Here is a 22,419-nt window from a genome sequence, read left to right on the forward strand (position 1 = left end):
CCCCGGGAAAACCAGAACTAGAGGGTCACCAGCCTGGGTGCCCGCAGGCCCCTCGCTTACTCACCAGCGGGTGCACTCACTTGAGATCCCTTCCTGCCTAGGACAGGCATGACTCACAGTCCCGGGCTCTACTGAGTCCCAAGAACATCCAGGCCCACAGATGTTTCTGGGCCACAGAATTGTGAACCAGCCGCTTGTGCACTTTGGATTTCAACGTGTAAACATGGGGATTCCCTTTGCAAAAAGAGAAAAGAAAAGGGGGGGGGGGGAGGGAAAGAAAAATCACCATGCAAAGGAAAACTGTGAGCTCAGTTTTTCCTTTTGGAATCTTGGCATGTGCATTAGCTATCTTCAATCTGGACTTCGGCAGACACTGCGCCTTGAGCAGGCACCGAGCGATCTGCCTGACTCCGCGCTGCCAGACGCTCAGACTTGACCTGTACCACGCGGCTGGTTTCAGTCCTGAGCGGAGACAGCGGAGGACAGGCCGCGCCAGACACAGCTTGCTGGCTGCGTGGTGCGAACAGACAGGCTGCGAAACCCGGAGGTGGAGCAGTTGATTGAGGGCAAGGGCTGGGCATCAGCAAAGTCCCAGGTTCAAGTCCCAGCTGGTCTATTTCACTGGGTGCTTGAGTAAATCACTTGACCTCCCCATGCCTGAAGTCAACCCAGCTGGAAAGCATTAGGAAGAAAGTGGGATGTCCATTGAAAACAAGAGCTGCTCCTGGGATGAAGCTTGTCCCACCCTCCACCCCCATATGCTAAGAGACTAAGAGCCACAGTCCTGGGGAGGAAAATATTCATTTTTTCCACAAAGTGCTTTGTCCCAGCAAAGAGAGAATAGAATTACACATAAATCCAGGTCCACTGATGTTGCCAGTCTCTCATGACTGCGAGTGCTGTGACCAGCGTACCAAGCAGTCCATGGAAAACAGCACCCCAGAATGTGAATGAGCCGACAGGAACAGGCATATTCTGCTGGGCATGAGTTAGTAGTATTATCCTACGCTGTGATGGGAGGCAGGCCACTCTGTGCACCCCCACTTTCTCCTCACACCCTATGTGGGCGGAGCTTACCCAGCTGGGAGTTACAGCATTCATCTCTATCTCACGGCATCTCCCAAATTCAGGCTTCCTCCGACTCCTTTAAAGGAGCCTGTATCTTATCATCCTGTTCATTATAAGAAGCCTAAACACCCATGTAATTTAGTACAGGTTGTATACAAGGAAAAGTCTTAATAAAACTCAAAACAACTGTACTTTTGGGACTCCTGGTTTCATTCTCAGCAGTACCATCACCGCCATGATGCCATGGGAGAAGTCTGGCAACGCTTTTGTGGGCCAGTGATGTGTTCAGCATGGTTGACCCTCCCGACTCCACTACAGGACTACCATGGGTGGACACTGGAATATGTGGCATTACTAACGTTGTGCATGAGAAAGAGACTTATGACACTCACTACAAACTCCCATACAGCCAGCCTACTTGCTGCTGGTGTCCAATTTACTGTTTTCTTCCCTCCCTTGGCGCACTTTCCTATTTCTTCTCCATCCTTGATCGAAAGTGAATGGAATTCTAATCCAGTGCACATTCGCAGAGGGTAATTCACAAACCTGGTCTGCGAGCTAGCCGTGGAAGAAACAATCACTGTATTTAACAATTTGGGAAGCGCTGCAGTTCAGAGTCTAGTCTCACACCGGGCTGTGGCATTTTAAGTACATACTGAGGCCTTAGAGGAGTACTGGCTTTAAAAAATCAGTTTATCGCTTGACCTGTGGTGGCGCAGTGGATAACGCATCGACCTGGAAATGCTGAGGTCGCCGGTTTGAAACCCTGGGCTTGCCTGGTCAAGGCACATATGGGAGTTGATGCTTCCAGTTCCTCCCCCCTTCTCTCTCTCTGTCTCTCTCTCTCTCCCTCTCTCTCTCCTCTCTAAAAATGAATAAAGAAAAAAAAATCAGTTTATCTTTGGCAAACCCTGGATTTATCAACATTATTTGCCATGAAACCCCTGTTAAGATCCGCTACATCTCAGGGAGTGAGTGTTCTGGAGATTATACTTTGGGAAACATTGCTTTAATATAAGTCATTTTTTCCCATTAGAGTTACTTTCCTTCTGCTCTCGTTCCATTTTTAGTCTTCCAAATGGTCCATGTATCCTGCATGAGGAAAATACATTTGCAGATGGTTAACAGTTTGATAAGTACAAGATGGGGGCAAATAACATCTTCAGTAAAGTAAGTCACAAGGAATCACCTGTCAGGGTGGCTTATTCTCCCTAATCACATTTCCTCACCTCATGAGAGAGTCAAAACACGTTTTAAAATAATTTTTGTGCTACTTAATATTATTTGGGTAGGCCTAATGAATTTACTATTTCCATGACAATTGGTGCTTAAACCAAACTGGATAAAGGACAACTGCCCCTTTCTTCCCTGCCCTGGGTTGGTGATGCATTTTAGGAGGAAAGCAATGGCGAAGTAGAGATAGCAAGTTGTTCCGGTTGGATTGGTGGCTGGAGGTGCTCCACTCCTGAGCAGAGCTCAGCTTTCGAACACTGGGGTACCTGTGTTGTTCGGTACACTAGGGGGAGCCGTATCCATAACAATTTCCTCAAGGAATCCCAAGTCTTTCCCAACCTAATTTCTCTCCCTACCTGCTTATTTTCCTTCCATGCTTTAGAGCAGTGTGGCCCAGAAGGAAGTCATGGTTCGTGTACTTAAAACAACACATACACTGTCAGTTGATCAGTAAGTTATTCTCTTTCCCAGGTTGTGTAACCTGCCTTCGTTTTGTTGTTACTATTCTTAAGTACCTATAGTATTAGTAAAATATCAGTCTTTATCAGATCATCTGTCCTGAGTGTGTTGTGTAATTGCCACATGATTGAAATTCTGATTTGGTAATCAAGACGGGACACCTGTGATGACTTGATGGCCACAATAACCCTCAAACACCACCACCACAGCAGCTAGAAAGGGGAGGGGGAGTGAGTGCATGAAACAAACAAGGATGTAGGAAGAAGTCAAGAATTGCCTGTTACCAGGGCAGTCCAAATTAGAAAAAGATTCAGATAACTCTCAGGTCAAACTTTGTTTGTTTGTTTGTTTTAACATGCAAGAATTATTGGCAAGCATAGCAGCTGCATATGGAGAAGGTGAGAATTCAGTGACGACCTGAGTAGGAAGTTTCATGTGGGATTTGTCCCATTCAAAGGACAGTGGGATTTGCAGAAATTAGCAGGGTGGATTTAAAGCACAAAGAAGATCACTCTGCCCTCTCAGCAGATCTGCAATAAAGGCATTGCACCCCGTCTGTATAATAGGAAATAAAGGCCCCATGGAATTAAATAACAAGCCCACGGTAGCATATAAGCAGCAGAGTGAGGATGCATTTTCAAAAATGCAAGATAAGACAGAGCCTGACTTTCCAAAGGATTTTGAAAGAGATTTTTATTCTTCTCTAAGGGCAATATGGTGCCCTTAGACATTTCAGAATGAAGAGGAACGTGAGGAAACGATTTTTCTTGTCTAAATTCATTAGCAGGTGAACTGATTACTCTCCCTCTGCCCTCCCCTGTCCTGTTCAGCACCCTTCTTCACTGTCTCTGTCTCCTGAGAGGCTGATTGATCCCTGTGAGTCGTTTCACTGGGCTCCCTGCCCATTGCCTCTTAGGTGGGCGTGGTCATTGGGTGGTACACAGGAGATGGGGGACATCTGAATGACTTTTGCTTCAGACTATAGAATGGGTGAGGAAATATGGATAACACTCGGTTAGTCTTCCCCATGTGCACCTGGGGGAGGGCTGGGGTGTTGGCCATGGGACTAAGACTACGCAGGGCAAAGCCAGAACTTGAAGATGGCATCATGACTACCATGACTGATATTAATCGCTGGAAAATAGTGTTCTGCTGAAAGGCGCTCAATAAATATTTGTTAAATTGAATGGAACAAAAAGAGCTAAGAGAAAATGCAGCATTAACTCAAGTATTTGCAGCTTGGATTGAGATGCAAGTGACGTAAATAAGACAATGAGATGAGAGAGCTGACTCAGTGGGCAGCACAGTTCAGTGTGGAATGTGTGGATGGGTTGAGGCCAGTGTTCTTGTTTACAGCCCTGCTTCTATTTCCTCATCTCAGAGATATGATTTCTAATGGGCATTACATTGATCCTCTCAGCCCTCTATGTGGCCACCAACAGCTGGGACTGGGTCCCAAATTCCTTCAAATCCACTTGAGTTGCGCTATATACAAATCTAACCATTTTCTAGATATGCCATGATATGAAAAAAAGGTTGGCAAACCTGGTTCTGATTTATTGCACTCAGAATACACAGAGGTTTTTATGTTTTGATTTTTTTTTTCTAAAACAAATCTTTTCTTTCCAGGTCCTGCAATTCCTTCTCTCTTACACCAACCATTCTTTGCCTTCCAGGTAAACATGTACAGACCTCAGGGCACTGATTCACCATCAGTAAGGTGACCTGTTTAATTTTTCTGGCAAAGATGAAGGATTAGAAACCTGCCCATCTTGAACTGCTTCAGACCAACAGGGTGGAAAACATGGGCAAACCTAATTGACCTAAAAGCAAATCTTTGACCTCAAGCACACGAGCACCAGCTTTGAGCAAACTGTCCAATCACATATCCCAAGAAACAAAGAAATCAGACATTATTTACCATTCTCGTACTGAAAATCATTAACTTCTCCATCTAGAGTATCCTTTCTACTGAAATGATTTAAAGGTCAAAGGCTTCCAGAATTATAAATGTTATTTAGTATTGACCAGTTCAATCCTGACCAATATCCAGTCTTGATATTCATCCCCAAAGAGGGTTGAATGTGTAATACTTGGCACCAAAATATAGCTATGCTTAAATTAAAATTGTTTTAAGTAAATGTTTTAGGATTCATAAGTTAAAAACACAAAGGGTAATTTATTTGATTGGATGGTGTTGAAGTCAGAGGTAATATTCTATGTCAGTTGAACATACTATGCTGAACATTTGTGTAGTTCCATGTCATGTTTTAACATGTTTCCCCATACACTGTATCATGCCTGTGTGTAGACAGTTATATGGATTAGGAAGCTGAGGCTCAAGGAGGAAAGAGACTTACATGAGGTCACATAGTAGCTGAACTGATTGATTCTAGAACCATTTGATTCCTTGTTTAGCACTCTTTTGTCTAAATTATACCTCCATAGCCAATTTATAAGAAATAATTTTAACTTTCTTCATTCACTAGTATGCTTATCACATAGTAGGTTCAGGGCTTACCTCAGAGCATTTGCACCATTTGAATTGAATTCTTGGCCTAAGAGTTTGATTAAATGTAATAGAAATGGTGGCTCTTCATTGGGAGCAGTTTTGAAGCTCGAACTTCGGACACAAGACTTCTATGTGGAAATGCTACAGTCAGACCTATATATTTACCTGGTTTGCTCTGTACTATGTTCTACCTGTCACTTTTAATGCAAATTTTACTTCCAAAGAAATAAAGAGAACAATGACGGTGTGGTGGATTAAGACATAAACTTGGTTGAGTAGAAATCTAAAAATGTCCCCTTTATCCCATTCCTTATAAATTATTAATAGTATCCGAGTAGTCTTGGGAGCAGAGTATAAGAGTGAGGAAGGAGGAGGGGGCAGCAGAAGGAAAGGATGTCAGGAATCAGGCTTCTCAGCTTCCTCCCCTCTCCCATTACCCCCCTTCCCAAAAAGACCCCCCTTCACTTCATCCCTGGATTTCCAGGCACTGAGTCCCGTGATGGTCAGGTGAGGTAGGAGAGATTCATGTTTCAGCTGTAACTTGCACTGAAGTGCTGTTAGCAAATCCAGGCCTCTGGCTGTTTTCCTGACTGTGGTCAGAACACTAACCTGAAGCCCAGCAGCACGAGCAAGGCAGGGGCAAGTCTCCACTGGCTTTCTCCACACAGCGGCTCCGGCCCGGCAGCATGCGGGGCCTTGGGAACTGGGGTTATTCGCCCTTGTATTGTGCCCTCTTTTCTTGTCTTCTCTGTTCTTTCTTTTTAAAATAGCATAAAAGATACTATACAAAATTAAAATGATTTTACTTTATTACCTTAAGTACGCCTCCACACTCCAGTGAGTTGATAGGATGTATGTTATATATTGTGCAAGTGCACACGATTCACATAAGAATCTGAGGTTCAAAAAAAAAAATTACAATTGAAAAAACAAATGAGGAGAAATATTTTTGGCAGAAATGGCCGATAAAAGATGGAAATTGCTATGTAAAGAGCTTACATAAGTCAATAAAAGGTACAAAGAATGTGCTAAGGACACATTAGTTCTCAGAGGCTAGCTCTGCAAAAACTAAGACATCTGAAAAACTGTTCATCCTCGCTGATAATCAAAGGAATTTGAATGGAAGCAATGTGATGCCACTGCTGATACTTTAGTGACAAACATATTCAAGTGTGTTAATGCCCTAGAGGGATCGAAGAGTGTGATAAAACACTCACTCCCACTCTGCTCAGATAAATGAAATTGGTACATTTCTGACAAGTAATTTAGCAATTCATATCAAAACCCACAATAAAGTAAATGCTAAGAGATTCTCACTAGGTTAAAAGCCTTGCTGAACGTGCTGATTTCATAGCTAGAGCATCAATCCCAAATCTAGAACATCCTAAAGACATCAAGAATACATATTAGCTCACATGACAAAGTCTTCACCTAAAATACTGTGATAACAGTATCACTGCACCTCCAAGAAATGTAAACATAGCTTTTACTTGAATTAGAGTATGTAGGTTTCCGTGTGTCGATTTAAAAGAAAAAATTTTTAAGTCATCCTCATTATCTTCCAGTCAGTTTGGATGTGAACTCAAAGCTCTTTCCCTCTGGCTGTGTTACTCTAACCAGCCTCCAAAGGTGGAATTGTCTCTACCATAGCCTGCTTACCACATTATCCTGGGCAGGCCGTTTCTATACTCAATAAAAACACACGTTTGCCAACAGAAAATAAAATTTTCCGCACTTTCCGTAAGGATACGGATAGGATTGGATCTGAAGTTAGAGCTTTTCGCTTGCATGAGTTATATTTTAATTAAGAAGGTTGTTCTAAAATTTCACTATGTCAAATATTCCTAGAATAATTAAGCCATGTTCCAGTATTTCTAACAACTTTCATTATAGTTAAACACTTGTTGAAATGGAATTGGCTATGGAATTGGTTATCACACTTAAAAGTGATTATTCTTGACTATCTGTACCAGCTTGTTGAGATTTTTCTCTTCAGCAGAGCTCAGATGTCTTCAGATTGCCAAATAATTGCAAGGATTATTTTCTAGCTCATTGAGTTGGAAAATATATTTATCTTTCATTCACTTGGAAGTTAATGGTCCCAACATCACATCCGTAAATGAGAGAAGAGACTTGTAATTTGTATGGTCATAATCAAGGTTTGAACAATGAACAATCCCATTATCACCTGTTTCTACATAGCCAAGAAGACAAGTTCCACCTCCTCAATGGACTGAATGATCTAAGGATCTGAACCAATAATCCTGATTTGTCTTGACTTTTTTAATTTCCTCTGTCCTACACACAGCCACACACCGAGAACCAGCCACTTTCTGGGTCAAGGAACATTGTTGAATTCATTTATTTCACAACTCTGGTCAAATTTTATTCTTGATTACTTAGAAATATATTTTTGCAATTGTGTGGATTTGTTGGTTTCAAGTGTCAGAAACCCAACTCTAACTAGTTCAGACAAAGAGGAAATTTGTTGGAAGGGTGAAAGGTATTGAAGAATTGAAATATGAAGATGCAGGAAGGTCTAGGGTGAGGCTGGGCTCAAGGGCAATTGGAATCTGGAACTATCTGGTGTCTCTCTGTCTCTGATTACAGACCAGCAGGAAATGTGACAGTGACACTGACTCCCCACTCCATGCCCACCCCCAAAGCTCCCAGACCTCACTCACAGCTTCTGCCACCACAGAGGAACTGGCTCCTTGCTAGTTCTAGTTCAGAAAAATCTTGGGGAAAGATACCGCTTGGTTTAGCTGACTCAGGGTCTCACTTCTGAACCAATCAGAAGGCCAGGAGGAAAATTCTTCTGGTATAGATCACATGATTCCAGAGAATGATAAATACTGTGAGTGGAATAGCTACCCTAAGGAGAGGCTACTACAGTGTCTTTTTAGATTTGATTTTGAAACTTCTGCTCAGCATTAATATAATCAATTAAAAGAAACAGCTACTTTTGTGAAAATAGCATTTTTACACTGAAATAATATAACCAAATTCAAAAACAAAAATTAAAATTGATTGTAATCTCATCACCCAAATATTTACATTTTAATGCATACCCTCCCAGTCTTTTCTGTATACATATATTCTTTTCTATATAAAGTATATCAGTGAGATCATGTTAAATGTACAATTCTGCATTCTGCTGTCCACTTAATTGTAAAAAAGAATAGTCTTAATCACACTTTATATTTATAGATCTTTTTAGATCAGGGGATCTATGACACATCAGAATATCAGCAAACATTGAATTTAAATGCAAAAATCTCATAGGTTATAAGCATGTTAATGTGTCTTTCTCTTGGGAAGGGCTCTAGGTTCTCAAAATGGTCTGTGACCAAGAGTTATGGCATTCAAGTTTTCAAAGCACTTCCACATTAAAAAAAAAGACTCATCGCTGCTGCATATTTAATATTTTCCTTTTTCCTTTCAACTGGTCTCAAGTGACATAAAGGTTCATGACATGTGTCAGCTGTAAGTTGCAAATGCATGAATTTGAATTGCCAGTGTTCAAGCCAGACCTCTCGTTTGTGGCTGAGCCTCTCCAGTGCCGAGTCTCATCTGTCTGGTTCTCTTCTCCCAACACGACTAACTCTTCTGAATAGTCACAGCAGCTTTCTTCTTTGAATTACGAGGGGTTAGCGGTTGGAGGAGACTGGCAGCTGCCAGGAGGGGGCATTCTGGAAAACACACATTATGAGAGAACACGGCTCTGAGAATCTTGCGTTTTGGCTATTGATGGTGCATTACAGGGGCATGCATAGAGCTGACCAAAACAGTTTATTTTTGCCTGAATTATTAGAACTCTTGGGCATAGTCAGAGCAAGATCATTCAGGGCAAGAACATTTGAATAATTTAAAACCAAAAGTGAATTTCCAGGCAAATTATTAAGTTTGCCTACATCAGTTACATGAAACAGCCAATTACCATTCAAGTCTCCCCTTCATGGTGGATAATATACAACTTGAGTGGATTTTCCCTTCAGAACCCACTTGGATCGTGCTCGAGCTAAATTGACTTGAAAGTAGCAAACTTGCCTTTTCACTTGGTGCAGCCTGGTTCTACCCACAGAAGTCCCGTTCTCTGTTCCTCAGCACACATTTTTATCTTGGTCTTTGTTCTCCAACTCAGTGGTGGTGAAAGAGACAACCTTTCACTTGCGCAGGCGCTATGGGGGCAACGTGAACTCACTGGGCTCCGCCGTGTGTGTTAGCCCAGGGAGCCCAGGAGCGTGAGCAAACCCAAGCTGCCATTTGCATGGCACGTTTTCAGGTGACACCAATGTCTCTCCTCTCCACCTGCTGTGTGTCCTAGATGCCACCTTTCATTCAAATCCATTCTCCGATTCATCGTATTTTTTAGGTATCCATCACACACAGTCATTTCCCTCAGAAATATAAAGGTCCGTTTCTCAATGATAAAATTCTTTTAAGCTTCTCAAGGTGAAACTCACTCTGTTTCTTCTTTTTTACTTTGTTATCTTAAGGGATGCTCCATGGGTATTTTACGTAAATATTTAAAAATATAAGAGGAAAAAATTGAAGAGGAAAGTTATTCAATATGGGAAGCTTACTCTGAAAGAACCAAGCAGGTAGGTCTAATAAATCAGGCCTTTCCTCTGCTCCACAGTGTGTGGAATGATTTACTCCAGCCATAAAGGAAATTAAAGGACTTGGAGCTCAGAGACACCCCAGAGTCCCAAAGCTGGGATGGTGCAGACAGAGCTGTGTTCGAAGACGTGTCTCCGAGGCTCAGGGGGTGGACGGTTCTCAGCTGCCCCAAGTCCACGGGTGACGGCGTTCAAAAAGAAGAAAGGAGTCACCGGCCGCTCAGTCCCACGGCTGATTAACACGATGGAATGTGAAGTCAGCAAGAGGAAGGGGAGCAAGCCGCTGGCGTCTCAGCCTGTCCCCGATTGTCAGCGCTGCATTCCAGGGTGGGAGGGCTGTCGCATTGGATATGGCTCAATACAATGTTATTGTTTGTAAACATCCTTAGAATGCTTGAAATAAATTTTTAAAAAAGTATATATTTAGGCTTCACCATACAAAAAAAAATGACTGTGCATAAAACAGAATAAAAAATGGTTTCAGAAGAATATTAATTGATTTGCACATTCTATTGATTCAGAAAAACCAGCTAGACTGAGAATCCAAGAAGAACAACGGAAATGTTAAAGAAATAAGAAGCTTCAGCTTCCAGGAGAGGTGACCTTTTACGGAGCTGTCCCTTCGAGTCCTGTTTAAAGTTTATCATCAAACTTGAACCAAATATGCAGCGTCAGTGGACCCTAAATCAAACTTTCAACACATTACCTTAGACTGTGGCTGTGGCCCCAGATTCCAGACTGTGCTATTCCTAAACTAGGATGTTACTTCATATAAAGCAGAGAGCCCAGGCTTTTGGAATTTATGGACCAAGAAAAATATTTTAATAAAAACATAGAACCAAAATGGAATTGTCGGGATTTGCTTTTTTCCCCCTTAGTTGAGTAAAAACAAGAAGAAGGGGAAGCCGGAGAAGAAAATGAGGAGCGGTAGTGAGGAACCATCACCATGGATTTTGCAATAAGAATAGCCAGTTCAATATAAAAAAAACTGAGAACAGATCTCTAAATTGAAAAGACACAAGTTTCTCAAAAAAGCCACTTATTTTTATTTTCCCACAGGCAGGCTTTGGAACCAGTGGGTGGAGTAGTGTAGAACATGGGTTTTGCCATAGCAGAGGTTCAAATACCAACTCTACCACCTGCTTACTGACAAGGGCAGGTTGTTGCTTCAAGTCCCCGGGACTTGGCGCTCTCTTCGGTGAGGAAGAGATGCTCGCTTACAGACAGTGGTGAGAAAAACATGAACCGGCGCCTCAGTGCTTAATAAATGGTAGCTGCTGTCACCCTTGGGCATCTCCTGTTGGCTCTCCTCTAGCTCTAAGACAGGGTGTGAGTCTGTGTAAGTGTGGGTGGTGGGGTCAGGGTAGGGAGGAGAGGTCCCACCCCAACATGAAGCTGCCCCTCTTTTTTTTTTTTTTTTTTTTTTTTTTTTTGTATTTTTCTGAAGCTGGAAACAGGGAGAGACAGTCAGACAGACTCCCGCATGCGCCCGACCGGGATCCACCCGGCACGCCCACCAGGGGCGACGCTCCGCCCACCAGGGGGCGATGCTGCACCCCTCCGGGGCGTCGCTCCGCGGTGACCAGAGCCACTCTAGCGCCTGGGGCAGAGGCCAAGGAGCCATCCCCAGCACCCGGGCCATCTTTGCTCCAATGGAGCCCCGGCTGCGGGAGGGGAAGAGAGAGACAGAGAGGAAGGAGGAGGAAGGAGGAGGGGATGGAGAAGCAAATGGGCGCCTCTCGTATGTGCCCTGGCCGGGAATCCAACCCGGGTCCCCCACACGCCAGGCCGATGCTCTATCGCTGAGCCAACCGGCCAGGGCCGAAGCTGCCCCTCTTTTGGGCCACAAACCCCCCTCAGCCTAGGTTTTATGGAATCTTGTCTTCTTCCCTGTTAGAGAGTCTCCATTAAACCATATTTTAGCCCTGGCCAGGTAGCTTAGGCTGTTAGAATGTCGTCCTGATACACCAAGGTTGTGGGTTTCATCCCTGGTCAAGGCACATACAAAAATCAGCCAATGACTCTATAAATAAGTGGAACAACTCAGTGTCTCTCTTCTCTCTATCTATCTATCTATCTATCTCTATCTCCACCTCTTTCTCTTAAATCAATAAATGAAAAAATTAAAACAGCCCTGGCTGGAGAGGTTGATTGGTTTGAGTGACATCCTTATGTACAAAGGTTGTGGGTTCAATCCCTATTCAGGACACTACAGGAACAGATCGATGTTTATGTCTGTCTCTTTCTCTCTCCCTCCCTTCTTCTTTCTCTAAAATCAGTAAGTAAAATTTTTTTAAAATAAAAATAAACCAGATCTCACTTGACTAAAGGTGATTTCTGAAGACATGGCTTAAATGAGGGAAGGCCTCTCAGTCCTGCCCACCCAGGAATTTCCTGGGCCAGTGCTGGAAGCCCGCTATAGTTGCTAGGAAACCCATCATTTTGATTTAGAATGAAATTGATTTGTTTGTCGACCATAAAGATGGATGAAGTAAGTGTTGCCAAAAAATAGAGGATTTGGCCATGACTGCGTCTTACATTCTATAAACCGTTTTAGCTCCAAGATTTATATCGGAGTGTAACATGTGGCTGTAAAATGTAGAGAGTTAAGTGTGATCACCCTCCTCCCTAGATCCCTCCTACAGACAAATGACATGCAGATTTTAAAGAAAAAAAACCAAGGCTCTGGATCTGAGAGTCACATGTTAAGGACAAAATGATTTAAGCCCCTCGTGGGGATATTCTGAAATGCTGTGCTAAACGTTGGTTTGCTCAGAACTAGAATTGAACTCCGTAGCTACTTCACTGAAGAGGGAAACAGAATGCCAGATCCAAGGCCCTTCCCAGGGTGACCTGGGGAAAAGAGAGCTGCCCGACCAGCTGTCAGAGCTGAACAGCAGCTTTTTTGTTCATATCTCTTTGTGCCTCAGTTTCCCAATAGGAAGATAAAACTATACCAGCCCTTTCTCTCTGGCAAGAATGTGCTAAAGATTAAAGAACAAACACTACATTTAAAAAAGTTCTTAGCGGAGTACAATATGGTATCATTGCGATTACAGTAACATTAATGGAATTCCAGCTTCCTTCTTTCTTTAAAGGCCAAACACACGTAATAAAATAAATGCTTGTCTAGGTATTCAAGACCGCATGGAAAACTTGGCTTTCAGCCCTGGGCTAACCAGATGCCTTCTGGGGTCTCTCACCCCTTAAAACCCCAGGCAACATGGCTCCAACCTTGCCCTGAACTTCAGTTCTGCAGCCATGATTCTCCTGCTTTCCAGATAGCTTTATCTTCTCGTGACCCCTTCTCCCCTGTGTTCCTGCTTCTTCATGTCTGGGAAGGGCAGCCGGGGACCAGAGAGAGAACAAAGGCAGGTTTTACAGCACGTAACACCAGAGCTTTGAAAAGAATGTCTGGCTCTGCAGCTCACCTGCTCCCTTTCCCCCGCCTGCCTTCCCCGCCCCCCTCCATTCATCACCCCGCTTCCCTTTGGGAGCAAGCCCCACAAATTCCTCGCATTGTCTCCTGAGGAGTGACTTCCCCTTCCTGATATCTTGGTGCTGGCTGACATCCAAAGGGTCTCACCCGATCCAAGCAGGTTCCTCAAGGCATATTTTCAAACAAAGGCTGATCCTTCTTTCAGGGGAGTTCAGATGCCAGCTGTTGAGACAATCACACCTGGAGAAAATAGCACCGTCACTAAGTGCAGTGAGAATAAACCAGTTCTCAAAATGTGGTTGCCCCCAATGACATCAGTATCACGGGGCAACCTATTAGAAACACAAATACAATGGGGGGGGGGGAGTGCAGACCAATGAAATGAGAACCTCGGAATGGGCAGTCCAGCAATCTGTTTTTGAACAAGCCTTGGGAATAGATTGATGCCGACTGAAATACAAGAGTCGTGGATCGCTCTGGGGATGAGCAGCGCATCTGCCTCAATGAGGAGTTATACAGCATCCAGCACAGTGCCTGGTTTACAGCAAAGCTCCCATAGTGCTCCTTAAATAAATGAGTACAGGAAGCACTGACTGCCCAGCTCTCTGATCCCATAGGAAGAGGAAGAGGAAACAGAATATGAAACACAATTTCTGCTCTTGTGACCTGAACCCAGGAACAATGAAAAACCAATGCATGAACTTGAGGTCTTATCAACAAGTCAACCTAAAACTATTTACCTTGTGTTTTTAATGATGCAGATGAGAACATGGAAGCAGCACAACTTGACTGGGGTGTGAAGGAGCAGAGCTGACCCAGGATCCAGCGCGGCAGGAATCCTGACCCCCAGTGTCCTGGGATTTCCTGGTCCACACCCCCTCCGTAGGGGAGGCTGGCCGGTTTCCCTGGTTCAGACCTCAAATCTATCGGGGCTCAAAGGGCGAGTCAGTGTGGGCGGGAGCAGTTGGAGGCGGCCATGCCAATGACGGGGAACTCACGCTGGGCTTCTTTTCAGAACAAAGAAAGATCTGGATGAGCAGAGATTTATGCGATTTTCTTTTCCGGTTTTAGTAACATTCCAAAGCTTGGAGAGAAAACACAGCGTGCTTTTATTTAGTGGACTTAAGTTCTGTTTGCCCACAGAAGGGAGCTAGATGTGAACAGTCAAGCGAAGATGCAGGACAGGTCCCAAGGTCTAGCGTGAAATTGTGGCTGGGTCTTGTGTGCAGCCCCTGGTCAGGTGGGCTGGTAAAGGTGCCTGGTCTCTTCCAGCCCCAGCATGCCCATCAAGGGTGGTGAGGCTGAAGTTCTTCCCCTTCATCTTGATGCCACCCTTGGTTTTCTCATTTCTCTCTTCTCGGGTGTGTCTGTTCTTCTTCTCTGGCCCACCCTTCTTGGTAAATTCAGCACCAACAACAAAGTCTGATGATTTCTTTGAATCAGAGTTTCCCCCACCCACATGTCTGTGTCACTGCCAGCAAAAGGTCCTCTCAGTAGTCATAACCTTGGAGTCCTTGTGGTCTGGATGAAGGAGAGTGGGAGGTGTGAAGAAAAGCCAAGTGAAACCTTGACAACTTCCCTTCAAAGAAAGTAGGCTGGAGCCCAGGGGAAGTATGGAGGAAAGAATGGTAAATTCACTAATTTTGAAAAGAATAATCTTCAACTTACAGCATTTTGGAAGCAGTAGAACCTATGAGTGATATTTATCATAAAACCTCTAGCAGTAAAGTCACATGACATGAAGGAAGGAAGGAATGAAGGAAGGGAAGGAAGGAAGGAAGGAAGGAAGGAAGGAAGGAAGGAAGGAAGGGAAGGAGAGAGGGAGGGAGGGAGAAAGGGAGGGAGGGGGGAGAAAGGGAGGGAGGGAGGGAGGGAGGGAGGGAGAGAGGGAGGAAGGAAGGAAGGAAGGAAGGAAGGGAAGAAGGAAGGAAGGAAGGAAGGAAGGAAGGAAGGAAGGAAGGAAGGAAGGAAGGAAGGAAAAGAAAGGGCATGTAGAGCTTTTCAAGAACTTAAAGTGTGAAACACCCATGAATGAGTTGAAAGTTGTCTTTCAACAGTATTATAGTTTGGTAAGATCTAGGAAACCCCACCTGATTGTCAATAAGTGGTATTATTAGAATCTTTGTTAAACTGAAGATAAATACTGTATTTTTAGCTACTGAAGTGATAACCTAATCTATTCTGCGAAAGAAAAGGTTAACTAATTGGAAGTCACTACAAATCATCTAGAATTTCAGTTGATCTTGTTTGTTAAAAAGATCAGCTGCTTCATCCCAGATTTATGTCTGCAGGGAAGGGTCGGGGATGTAGAAGTGATTTTCTGTGAAGCAGAAAATCAATAATTTAATAACAGAGCTTCTGCAGGGGCTAAAAAAACTGTTCTGAGTCATACCACAGAACAAGCCCCAGCAATTACACTGGTCACATGGCAAGTAAATACTTGTATATTCCAACTTCAGCAAGTACAGTTTTACTGTCTAGTTTTGCAACTGGAAATCTACATATCCTTAATAGTTAAGCAGCAATGTACTTATGTTGAAAAACCACCATTTCTTTTATCTAATTCTTTTAAGGTGAGCTCACTCTGCCTTTTGTACACATTTTAAGCAATTCCTGGAAAGATGTCAACATCCCAATAATGTAACTGCCAGGGGGCTGGTGTGCAAACTGGTGTCCCTGACTCAAGTAATCTGAAACAAACCTTAACATCACCCCAAATTTAGGAAGCTTAATTCTCATCCTGAAGAATGACCTGAAGTTACGTATCTCTCTTCTTTGAGTAACAGTCAAATCAGTTACTCAATGGCTGAGTGCTTCATATAGCTATATATACACACACATATACATTATTTATACATTGAAATATACATATGTATGCAAAGGTACATAATTTTTATAATTTTTAAAGAACATATTAAGTAGACATTCTCAAGCAAGACTCTAAGTAAAGAATCTAAGTGCTGTGTTGAGCTTCATCTATTAATGCTGGTTGCTAAAATAATTTTTTAAAAATTGAACATTAACTCTACAAATACCAGGTTGCCTCTGTCCCCATTTGTTAAGGAAGAATTGTACTTTAGGGAATCAAAAAATTCACAAATTATCAATCACTGTTACCATATAAGGAGGATACTGCACAGGAAGCCTACTGTGATTTAGCTTGAGATGACAGTGGAATTTATTTGGATTTTTAAGTCAACATAGAAAAGAAGAATTTGTTCTGAAATTGAATGAATCATCTTGGAGCGAGTGTCAGTGACCGTATGTTTGGAAATTCTTTGTGAGATAAAAGTTTCCTATTGTTCCTAGGTGGGCTTAGTGTGGTTAATAATGGTGGATGCCAACTGTTTATTGATGTGTATATATAAAGATCAGGATCAGACTGGCTGGTGCCAAGAGTAGAGACACTGGTTTCCAGTGTTGAGGGGGCTTAAAGCATGCCGGGGTAGGACTGCGTGGTTTCCCCTCCATGCTTAAGGCAGTTGTGTGTTAGTCCCATCTCCCTGCACATCTTCATGTCTACCTACACCCTCAGGAAAGAGACACTTCCATTATCCATTCAAGTTTCAACTAAGCACAAGATAATGATCAGGCTTAAGGACCCTCCAGGGCACTGCCTCTCCTATTCTTCCCTCTACAGCTAAGTCAACCCTCCACAGCACTCAACCAAAGGGGGGCATGGAAAGTAGGAGAAAGAGCATCCATGACAGAGCTTGAGCTATAAGGAAGCACTGAGCATTGAGCTATGAGGAACTAAGCACGTCCAAATGAAAGTTCAAAAAAGATTGTTAGGATTTCTGACCAGTATGTATTCAGCTATGTGCTGTGTAACTAAGATTCTCAATTATCCAGGTGTCTTTGCCCATCTTCAGCGTGAAGAGCTCAGGGATTACAAATAGATAACTCCCACTGATCCCAAATGATTGAGAAAGCATTCTAGCTAACTGTGAATTCATTTCAATAGCTATCTACTCAGCTCTACTGGTCTCATTATTTGTGTTCATGTCTGACTTCCCTAACTGTCCTATGAACTCATTTCCCTTACGAGCGGGCACTCAATGTTTAACATTGGGAGACATTTAACAAATTTGTAGTAAATGAATGTTAATTTTTTTCCTTTTCTACAGAAATATAAGGCTTTAAACAATATACTCTCTGTATAGTTAATCATGCACTGAAAAGTTTCTATTCTATGGAAGTTATTTGTGTTAGAGGCTGGTAAGTTTTTAAAAAGCAACAAAACTGTTTTGAGTCTAGACATGATAATCACTAGCATTTTCCAATGTGTTTAATATACACCATCTCACTGAGCCCTCACAGTGACTCCAAAGGGAAGACGTGATTTATCTTACACATGTGCACATGGAGGCTCAGGAGGTGAAGCAAATTACCTGAGTTCACATTACTTAGAGAGAAGCAGAGTGAGGATTCAAATCCAGGTCTTCTGATTCTAAATCCCATATACCATTATTCCTTCTCACTTAACATCCTTAAGTACAGAAGACACCAATATTAGAAAAAAGGAGTTGACTAAAATCAATTTTCATCTCAGAGCACATTGTGGAAGCTGCTATCAACCAATTCCATACGCGGACATGTCCACTGACTTTTTCTCTCCTTTCCTTTTCTGTTCTCACCTCTTCCCTCTTCTCCTCCTCTCCCCTCCCCTCTCCTATGTCCTTCTGCCATCAGCACCCTTCTCTGACATATATCAACCAGTAGACCACAGAAGGAGAAACATTTATGTCATGGGACATAAATGTCATCGTTTCCTTGTGTCCAACATTGAAACACACTCATTTGCAAGTGTTACCACAGAATTTGCAGTGGTTTTTTTGGTAAACGGTATCGACGAGCGGAAAGCATATTTGAGAACAGGACTGAATACCAGTGCGTAAAGCTGAGCCGAATTCAGGGCAATGTTCCTGATGTTGGTTGCCACCCGTCAACTAAACTACAAGGTTGAGGGAGGCGAGGTGGGACTTGGGCCTGTGGTCACTGTGCCACTCACCCTAGAGGACACATTCCTGAGTTTCTTCTTCTACCAAGTGCAGATCAGACTTCTCTGATCCAATCTACCAGGCCCTAAAATGTCTGGTGCTCTGTTACTTAAAAGAAAATGCTTATTATTATTATTATTATTATTTGCCAAGGGGAAGAACTTATGGCTCCTGAGCCAACTGTTTATTCAGTTGAGAGTTAGAAAATCCAGGCCTCAGAGGAGAGAAATCTTGTTCTTGCTAAGGGAATGGGCAGTATCTTCAAAAAAATAAAATGTTGCAATGCTTACATCACAGATTCAAGTATAATCTTTTCCTTTAACTTCCCGAGCTCTACCCTACATCACCATTAGTCTAATTGGAGCTCATCTATCCAGTGGATCTGATTCTGCATGTTTTACATTTGACAGTACACTTATTTTTAAGTGTTCCTCAAGAAATCCTTACCTTTCAGCAAGCATGATGGTTAGAGAAGTGGTAGAAGCCTAGAAAAGGGTTATCTCTAGTTCTATTTGACTGAAATATTATTTGAAAAATAAGTCCAGTTGGTTACCTGTGTGAGACCCAGAAATTGATTCTTAGTAAGGAAATAGAATACATAGGAAGACTAAAAGATCCAATAGTCCCTGGTTTCAAACAAGTAACAACAGTTAGGTGGGTGACGTCTGAACAGAAGAAAAGTTGCCCTGGCCGGTTGGCTCAGTGGTAGAGCGTTGGCCTGGCGTGCAGGAGTCCGGGTTCGATTCCCAGCCAGGGCACACAGGAGAAGCGCCCATCTGCTTCTCCACCCCTCCCCTTCTCCTTCCTCTCTGTCTCTCTCTTCCTCTCCCGCAGCCAGGGCTCCATTGGAGCAAAAGATGGCCCAGGCGCTGGGGATGGCTCCTTGGCCTCTGCCCCAGGCGCTAGAGTGGCTCTGGTCGCGACCGAGCGACGCCCCAGATGGGCAGAACATCGCCCCCTGGTGGGCGTGCCAGGTGGATCCCAGTCAGGCGCATGCGGGAGTCTGTCTGCCTCCCGTTTCCAGCTTCAGAAAAAAAAAAAGAAGAAGAAAAGTCAAATAACAATATAAGGGTCAAATAAGAAGAACACCAACAAAATGAAAAATGACAGAACATCCATTCAGGACAGAGAAATAGACCAGTACCGGTTTATGCTGAAGGGCTGTAAGAACACCACATACTGTTTACATGGCGGTGAGACATCCGTTCTGGGTTCAGTGACTGAACCTGCTATTCGACCTATAGGGGGCGCTGTATACTATTGCTTTACTACAGCTACTAACCGAGGAAATAGCTCAATTCATTACCTGATCCTCCTTCATTCCAAGCCACCACCCCAATAAGACCAAAAAAAAAAGTTTTCCTTTTAGTACATTTGTTCTTCTTTACATGTGGTGACAGAAAGAAGCAAAAGTTCGTCCTGTGTCCTGCTTTAACGGCAGATGGTAAAATAGGCAGTTTCCACATGGTTGGTTGACAACGGGCCATATGGGTCCTGTGACCTCGTCCCGCTCCAGAAACAGGAAGGAGGAAGCCACCCTGCCTCCTTACAGCTGCGATGGTGGTAATGGGAGTGGCCGCTGCCCTGGCCTCGGTACTGCCGGCTCTCGACCTGCCCTTCTCTCTCAGTTTACCCCTGTGTTCCTTCCAGAAGTTTAGACGGAAGGAATGTGTTTACTTTTCAGACTAGGACCCTGAGCCTGAAACGTGATTGGCTGCACTCTGTAGTACAGAAATTTGGGCCAAACAAGGCCTATCCAGAGAGAAATGAATGACTTTTAATAACTAAACAACATGGACCGTAGGTTGTGAATGCTAACATCCTAGAATGTTTTCAAGTAACTTCAAGACCTTTCTCTGCTGGAAGACGGACTACCTTGGCTATTTATGAGATCCAATTGTAAGTAGAAACTACTCTCAAAAGAAAAAAAAACAACAAAACTACAGCTGTCCATAGTCCAAAACCATGGAAACCAGCTCTCCCTGCAAACAATGAGCCTGCTTCCAGCCAAGGCAGCAAGAAATTCTCATTTCTCATGATTTTCTTCCAAATCCCAAACAGCAAATGCCTTTAAAACGCACAAAAGAGCAAGGAGCCTACTGAATTGGCAATTATTCCTGTTCCTTTTTAGTAAAGGAGGGGAAGGCATAAAAAAGAAACCCTGTGTTTTGCTACTTTGAAGCTTCCAAAGACAAGAGGGCCTTGGGACGAGTTAACCCTCAGCGTGGAGAAGTGCTGGGAGCTGCAGGGAGAGAGTGATTTTGCATTTTTACGGCCAAGGTATGTTTTCTTTTTCAGCAAAGACCTTGTTCCAGGGAGAAACTGAAATGTACGAGTTCCAGAATGAATCCCGGAGAAACCACACTGCTTTTCGACATGGTCCTAGTCAGCACATAGTTTCCCGGTAATAAACCACCCTCCCCCTCACTCTCCCAACCCAGCCAGTTTGCAGTCTAATGTCCAAACACACTCTTGCAACAAAAAGCGAAAGCCTATCTAAGTTGGAATTTTAAATACGTACCCAGATGTAGGTTGTGTTATCGGTATCATCCTACAAGGCCTGACCTGTTCAACCAGAGGCTGACCCAGACAAAAATGTGAGTCAGTTGAGGTCCTGTGCGGGTGGAGGTTGCCCGTCACCTGGCCTCCCGTGTCTCCAGGCCCAAGGCAGTGTTTTTATTGACCAGTTTTTTCTTTTGACATGGGACAGTTGGCTGATATACACAGCCACGTCAGCTCAGCAGGTTCCAGCACAAGACAGCTTGGACAATTCCATTGCCCTGGGGTGTGTTCGGTGACCCCTGCAGTGCTCCTGGAAGATCCTGACTTCTGCTGTCCTAGCGACGCTGTCCCTTCACGGCCTCCAGAACTAAGAGCTCTGGTCTGTTCACGGCTGGGTCCCAGGTCCTCAGTTCAGTGCCTGGCACACAGCAGACACTCAGTACACGTTTTATTTTTATTTTTTTATTTTTTTGCAGTAGACACAGAGAGGGAGACAGAGAGAGGGACAGACAGGAAGGGAGAGAGATGAGAAGCATCAATTCTTCATTGTGACATCTTAGCTGTTCATTGATTGCTTATTCATATGTGTCTTGACGGGGGGGGGGCTACAGCAGAGTGAGTGACCCCTTGCTCAGACCAGCAACCTTGGGTTCAAGTCAAGCCAGTAACCTTGGACTTTAAGCCTTCGACCTTTGGGCTCAAGCCAGCGACCATGGGGTCATGTCTATGATCCCATGCTCAAGCCAGTGACCTTGCACTCAAGCTGGTAAGCCCGCACTCAAGTCAGCGACCTTGGGGTTTCGAACCTGGGTCCTCTGCATCCCAGGTCAATGCTCTATCCACTGCACCATCTCCTAGTCCAGCTTGGTACACATTTTCTGAAGGTTGCTAGAAAGACGATGCCAGAGAGACCATGCTAACTATGCATTCATTAGAAATTAATCTCTACTGGTAGAATTTCAGTGACAAAGCTATTTGAGTAAGAGATTTAGAGCAGAGGCAACTTAGGAAGACCACTTAAAAAGGTACCACCTAATTATCAGGCCTGCCCTGTGGATAATTGTAACCTTTATAGTATCCTCCAATCCTTTGAGAATGTGATTTAATCTCTGTATTCCCTACCTGGGTGGTGGGAGCTCACTACACATACACATGTGCTCACACACACACACACACACACACACATACACACACCATGCACATACCATTCACACATATGCAAATTTCCCTGTAGTTTCAGGAGATTATAGGCTCCATTGAAATGCATTTCTGGGACTCCAGGTTATGAACTCTGCTCCATTTTAATTAGAAACTTATCTTCACTTCTGTTTTAGACTTCTACCTCCCTGAGGGTGAGAAGGAAATGTTGGTCAGCTCAGTGTCTGCCAGTGATATCCCAGTTTTTTACACATAAATGGTCAGTGAAAAAAATGCACATGGGCTCAGAAAAGGGTGAATGATTGTCAAGATTCAGCAAGAGCACTGTTCTAAGCAATCCATCATTGCCATCTGCGCTTTCTCTCCACCTGTCCACACCTGGGCCCCAAAGAAACGGCAGCAGCCCTACAACATGCAGAGTAGGGA

At 43.6% G+C, this 22,419-nt stretch overlaps 1 long non-coding RNA gene across 1 annotated transcript; it reads right to left on the reverse strand.

Moving 5' to 3' along the window:
- Nucleotides 1–13,438: 13,438 nt before the first annotated feature.
- Nucleotides 13,439–20,984, reverse strand: LOC136316361 (uncharacterized). The gene is made up of 3 exons (XR_010727689.1): nt 20,855–20,984; nt 14,074–14,928; nt 13,439–13,573 (listed from the first exon to the last, which is right to left on the reverse strand). It is a non-coding gene; the product is annotated as an uncharacterized lncRNA (long non-coding RNA).
- Nucleotides 20,985–22,419: the final 1,435 nt, after the last annotated feature.

Source organism: Saccopteryx bilineata, chromosome 12 (genome assembly GCF_036850765.1).
Source record: "Saccopteryx bilineata isolate mSacBil1 chromosome 12, mSacBil1_pri_phased_curated, whole genome shotgun sequence".
NCBI lineage: Eukaryota > Metazoa > Chordata > Mammalia > Chiroptera > Emballonuridae > Saccopteryx > Saccopteryx bilineata.